The sequence below is a fragment of the Ipomoea triloba genome, chromosome 7, assembly GCF_003576645.1.
Source record: "Ipomoea triloba cultivar NCNSP0323 chromosome 7, ASM357664v1".
Lineage (NCBI taxonomy): Eukaryota > Viridiplantae > Streptophyta > Magnoliopsida > Solanales > Convolvulaceae > Ipomoea > Ipomoea triloba.
Window position 1 is genome coordinate 26,808,127 of NC_044922.1, and position 7,352 is coordinate 26,815,478.

Here is a 7,352-nt window from a genome sequence, read left to right on the forward strand (position 1 = left end):
TATATATATATATATATATATATATATATATATATATATATATATATATATATATATATATAGATTTCTGTTCAAATGTGGCCGCACCCTTACGTGCGGCCGTGCGGTTTACACCATCCAATGTTAAGAAATGCACCACTCAATGTTACGAAATGCTATTGAGTGGTGTATTTCATATTTAAGAAATACACCACTCAGTGGTGCATTTCGTAACATTGGTGCGTTTCTTAACATTGAGTGGTGTAAACCGCACGGCCGCACGTAAGGGTGCGGCCACACTTGAATATGACCCTATATATATATATTGATTTACAGAAAACCCACTCCCGTTATTTGAAGGTGTCTGGATGAAATCAATTTTGTGATCATAGTTGACAAGATTTTTTACTTAAGCTCATAAATTATCCATTGTTAATCAGTTCATATTAAATGAAAAAGACTAATAGATAGACAATTCAAATAAGAGGCGAACTTGAAATATTGTATATATACGTATGTATGTTTGTATGTAAATTATCAAATAACTCCTCAATACCTCTTGAAATGATGAAAACTTTTTCGGTGGGAATTAATGTGTTTGTCGTGTTAGGTATCTTAAGTTGTGATAAGCGATAACTCGAAATTTTTTTTATTGATTTTGTTGAGGTTTAGATGATGGGTTGTGAGAAAGTATGTTTGTGTAGTTGAGTGTTTAGTGAGAGGTTTTCTTGAGATTGGTTAGTAGAGTAATGAATGAGATGTGGATAAAACAATAGTATTTACATGAAATATGGTTGTCAAAAAAAAAAAATGGTTTGCTCCCTCATAAAGATCATAACGTTTATAAAGCCAAATTCAAAGAACAACGAGTAACTCTCTGATAAGGTGTAAATTAATTTCATTCATTTATCTAAAATGTTTTAGGGTCGAAGATAATATAATATAATATAATATAATATAATATAAAATGTAGTAATATTTTTGTAATTATAATAGTGCATTTAGAAATGTTTAATAATGCAAACATATAAGTATAGTATTATAAATATGAGTGCACCGTACTATCAACTATTCGCGGATATACTACCAATCATTTTTAAATATACATACCGTTGTAATTACAAATATGTCACTGCATTTTTTTCTTTTATAATTATTTTAAAAAGTTTATATATACCGGGGGCTTTAGGTGAGAACACCCCCTATAAAAAGTGGAGACACACACATATATAGTATTGGATCATATGAGAACAAGTCATTAGGAAAAAACTAAGAACCAATCTTAGCCTTACATTTTGAAAAATCGGATGGATCATATTAGATTTAAAAAAACGATGTGATATTTTTGTAATTATCACCAATTTTACTAGATAAACTCGAACACTAAAATCTGCACTTCTAAGAATTTTTCAGGTTTGCACATTTAGTATTAACATATTGCATGCACATTTAATAGTAACATATTGCACATTTAGTATTAAAAGATTGTACTTGAAAAAATACGAAATTGCATTGCACTTAGGGTTTGGATTTTAGAGTTTATGACTGATTTTTTTATTTTATTTGGTTTAGGGTTCACTTTTTACTGCTTAGAATCTAGTATTTACGGTTTAGATTTAAAATTTAGCTTTTTCATTGATTAAATTTTTTTATCCAGATTTACATATTTAGTTGTTACAGATTGCATATTTAAATGTTAAATTTTGCAAAGTGAAATTGACAATAGTTACGAAAATGTCACCACATTTTTTTTATAAATTTTATATGATCCATTCGATTTTTACATATGTAAAGCTAAGATTGATTTTTAGTTTTTTTTTGGGAGTGTATTTTAATGGGATCATAAGCCTATATGTGTGTATGTGTATATGTTTAGGATTTGGTGGGAAGGAGCTCCCAAGTGAAAAGCGTGAATAAATTTCAGCCATTGATTAATTCAAGATCAATTGCTCTACAAAAAATTTAAAAAAAAAAAAAAAAAACTCCGCCACCTACTAGCTTAAAAAAATGTGCACTGGAAGGCCCAAATGAGAAACAATTATTGAAAAGACTAAATTCAATACAAGATCTTCAATACAAATATTGAAGGCAACAAAGGGCACTCAGAGGGAGAAACTGTGTGCTCTAGCTAGTCTCTAGAAGAGACAACATTGTGCACCCAAAGAAGGAAAATAGTGCACTGGAAGAAGGAAAAAAATGCATTGGAAGACAACAATGTGCACTCGATGAAGAAAAAATATATACTGAAAAAAGAAAAAAATGCACGGAAAGACAAAAAATAACTTACACAAAATACTATAATGCCACCATATTTTAAAAAAAAAATATCTTCATTTTGAACCATTGATTTGGACTACTGGATCAATGGATGAGATCACTTGATTAATTATCTCTCTGTGTGTATGTATATATAATTATATATAGAGAGAGAGTTACGAACATTATCATTACATAATTAAAGTGAAAAAGATGAATGATTGATTGACGAGTACATACTACTCCGGCCTAGCAATATGTTTATTGGTGGATGAAATCACTCTGATTATTATGGCGTTGTTAGTGAGAAAAAGAAAAAGAAAAAGAAAAAAAAAGCATGATTATCATGAGCGACATTATAACAAACATAAGTTTTTTAAGATATCACAAATATAATAGTGATCAATTTAATGTACGTACACTTTTGACATACCTTAACTACACCCTGCAAAAATCATATACTCCGTACTAATTAATGCTTATGAATTAGTACAAGAAGAACAAACTAAATGTTTAAATATATAATAGTATTCATTACAACTTTATCACATAATATATATATATATATATATATATATATATATATATATATGTTGTAAGAATTTTCAAAAAGAAAATAAGTGGATGGCATTAGGCCTATATTAGAGCTATCTGAAAAGCTTCATCCTAACAAAATAGCATAGGTTTAGGTATGTTTAATTCAAATTATTTAATATGAGATTATTAAAGTAATTTTGTTTTAAAATATATTACATATGGAGTGTGCTTACTTGATGTTATCAAACAGTCATGCTCGTATCAAGTATAATCGTTAGCATAGAAGTTTGTGTGTGTATATGTTATTGCTATTGAGTGATATTGAATCCTAAAAGATAATTATCTGTCAAACATGTTAATATTAAATATCACCTTTTTTTTTTCTTTTGAATACATTTGAAAAACTTAATAATGAGCAATTCGTTTATTTTATCTTAAGAGTAGTGTTGCATAGAAGACCCTCAATCACCATTAAACCTAAGATTAATAAGAAAATCCGCACATTCGCTCGTCTCTCTCATTCAATTCCCTGAGTGACGTGATAGCAAGTTTTTACCGTCCACAAAAAGTGTAGCAATACCTTAATTAAATCCTATCGGTCCTTCTTGATTGTATTCATCACCACCACTTCTGAATCTATTTATACTCTCACGTTTCTGGAACTTTAATTTTGTCTTTAATTAATCTAAGACTATGCATCGCTAGCTGAACCCCAAAATTCTACTATGAAACTAATTGAATATATCTCATATTCTAATTAAACACAATTTGAATATATCTTTCAAAAAGCATGAAATTCTTAATAATTTAATATTTTTTTAAGGTAATATTCCACCAAACCCCACCTAAATTGCATCCACATGGTTAGGTAATTAGGTTGAATTCCAAATTACTAACCTTCAACATTCAACAAAACCTTTTTTCAGGTACCCAAAAGGATCTGATTGGTCCCCTGATGAGATAATCTATGTATATAAAATAAAATCATCTTTTAACACCATCATAATCATTCTCATAAAGTGTACTGACCCCTTAGCTTTCTAGTATCCTAACATGCCTACTTTAATTTGACCATGCATGAAACTATAACGTAAACCAGTAAACCACACTTTTAATTTTCTTTATTTATAATTAATTAAAATTAGCTTGTTAATTATTTCCAACACTCTATCGGTCAAATCCGCATAAAGTCTTTTTTGTACAATTTACTTTTCTTGTTTAATTTGTGTGCTATTAAGTAGGAGCAGTGTTTTACTTAGTGCACACTCTCAAATAGTGACAACGAGTTATTCTGGTCAATATGCACGTTTTCTTAGCAACGCTCCCCCTACCCCACCCTCATCCCACATCCCAAATTTGGTTGCTATATTATGTGTGTGTGTGTATATATATATATATATATATATATACACACAGTGTATATATATATATATATATATACACACACACACACACACACATATTCAATGCCCCCCCCCCCCCCCCCACCATTTTAATAAGTCCAACACTGGTTTGTCGGAGTGGTTTGTGAAACCAGTCTGATACTGGGTTAACCAGTAAATCCACTGGTTTCGCAAACCAGTTGATTTATTGGTTTTGATGTATTTTTTTTGTCCATTTTCTTTTTCAATTTTTGGAAAATGAACCAAACACACAAAGATAATTTTATGCTTGGCAGCCAAACACAATAAAGAAAAATATTTTTTGAAAAATGACTCATTTTTCAGAAATCATTTTTCTGCTTTTCAAACACACCTTTAGTAAATATTTTTGGCTCTGACACAGCACATGTTAGTCTCCCTTTTGCCCCCAACTTTTTCTAAACATGTTTGATGGCAGTGCATTGAGCAGAGCCATTTCATGCACTTAATTGGGAAAAGTGATGAAATAAAAGTCTTATGCTATGCTTGACTTCAAAATATATAGAAAGTTCAAAAGTGAGATTGGTAGGTATTTGTGATGGTCTGATGGACCCTATAGCCACTTCATTATTATTGGAGTCATTAGGGTTTAGGGATGATGACAAATCATGATTAGACATGTGTTGTTATATATATATATATTTATTAGGAAAACAATTATTGTACATATTCCTTTATAAAGTATCGTAACAAGTTGCATCAAGACATTTCCAGGGTAGTGATGATAATCTATTGCAACACTGTTGTCACAATTGATTAGTATTATTATTATTATTTTTTATTTTTTTATTTTTTGTATAGCTACCTATTGAAAGAACTTGTAAGTTGTTTGTATGGACAACTCAATTGGTCGCAGAGGTAAAATTTGTCACAAAAATTTATAAGTTTAGCAAATTATAGGCCTATATAAATGATTTTGACAAACTTTTGGTGACATTTTTTAAGTAATAATTTAAAATAAATGGCGGGTTATGTACAAAATACTTATTTATTTTCTTTGTTGTGTCATACAATTTCCTTAAATATTAAAAAAAAATGTGTGAAATTGTCTCTGTAAGACAAATCTCAAATATATAATACTTTTTAGTTAAAATGTGATACGGAATATTTTTATGGATTAACAAGGATTATATTTTTAGTAAAAAATGAATTATTTGTTGAGTCATGCAATAGTATTATATTTTTGCTAAAATAATACAGAGTACTTCATTTTACATAATTGAGATTTATCACACGCAAAACAGTCTCACTCAAGTTTAATCATTTCTTAAAACATCCATACACATGTATATACACACATATCCTTAATGTTATTTTTTTCCCCTCATTTTTAATAAAATTTTTCCAAGGATATGATTAGCGTGCTTTAGAAACAGGCCGGGGAAAATGATTACAGAAAGAAGGTAGGCAATGAGACGATTGCAGACCTCTCATATTAGGTGGAATGGAGTTTCTAGCCTGACCCACTGTTTTACAATGAGTGTGTATACTTAATTTGATGGATTGTTTTTTTTTTTTTTAATACTACTAACTCTATTACAAAGCAGTATATGTTCATAACTACTTTCTCAACCTATTGAAGCACAAGAATCAGTATTGCCTTCACTAAGGCTCGAACCCACCACCTCCCGTATAACGGGAAGGGTTTGATGTCACTGGACTACAAGGTCCTTGGCAATTTGATGGATTGTTGGTTCAGGGTGCCTATGATTAGTTGGAATTAAGTCTAGAAATTAGAATAACAATAATGATTGAGAGATAATAAGATAGGAATTATAATAACAATTATTGTAGATTTATAGTTTTATTATCTTTTTTTGCGACATAAAAGTTAGGGAAATGTTACAACTTACAACTGTGAAACCCTCTCATGTTTAAGGTTCAACTTTGGCCATTAGGGCGAGGCGGGTTAGTAGGCCTATTTGTGCACTATAACCTTAACAATATCTATAATAAAAAGCTTTTCAAAAGCTCTTAAGATGATTTTTTTATCTCTAGTTGTGTTGCATCAAGACCTTTGCGCCACTAGTGAGACTCGATCCCTGATTATTGTTCTCAAACTTTACATCTGTGACCAATAACATGCTTATTAAGGTTGATGGATGGGAAGAGTAATTCATGGAATGTAGATATGTTTGTTCATTTATACATACACACACACACACACACACACACACATATATATATGTAATGACGGGAGTGTTTGTATATATGAGAAGTTATATTGACATTATTATGATTAATTACATATATTACATAAGAACTGATAGGGGTTTAAATTTTAAATATGAGAAGTTACAAACATTATCATTAGATATTTTTAAAGTGATTAACGAATGATTGATTGAAGAACATTATTTTTTGCTAGCTATATATGTCCATTAGTGGAGGAATGTACTATCTACTCTAATGTTGTTAGTGAGAAACATGCTAGGGTAATTAATCGTAGGCAAAATTATTAACATACATAATTTTGAGAGATCATAAATTGTGACCAAACATTATCTTACATATTTTTAAAGTGACTAACGAATGATTGATTGACGAGTGAGCATTATGTTTTGCTAGTGATATGTCCATTGGTTGAGGCGGTAATACCTATTTCACCCCTCTATGAGTTCACCCTCTTGTGGGGGTGGGCGGCGGGTGGCTAATCACCAAGCACTAGTCCTCCCACCTAAAAAGCTGCTGAGTCACTATGATTTAACTCTTCCATATTCGATGTGAGGCCACTATGTGGGGGCCCTGGGGACGAGTGATTTTGCCTTTTTGCATATAAGGTAATACCTATTATCGCGTTGCCAAAACTAACATGATTAATCATGAACAACAAATTTATTACAAATATATATAATTTCTAAGAGATTATAAATTGTGATTGACTTAATGTACACTCTCGATCAAATATAATTACATTTCACCCATAATAATCATACAGTAATACTTATAATTAGAATTAAAAGGACAAAATATATCATACTCGACATAATTTTATCAAATATATGATATCATAAATTATAAAAAGATTTTTTAAAAAATAGGAATGTTCTATATATATATATATATATATATATATATATATATATATATATATATATATATATATATATATATATATATATATATATATATATATATATATATATATATATATATATT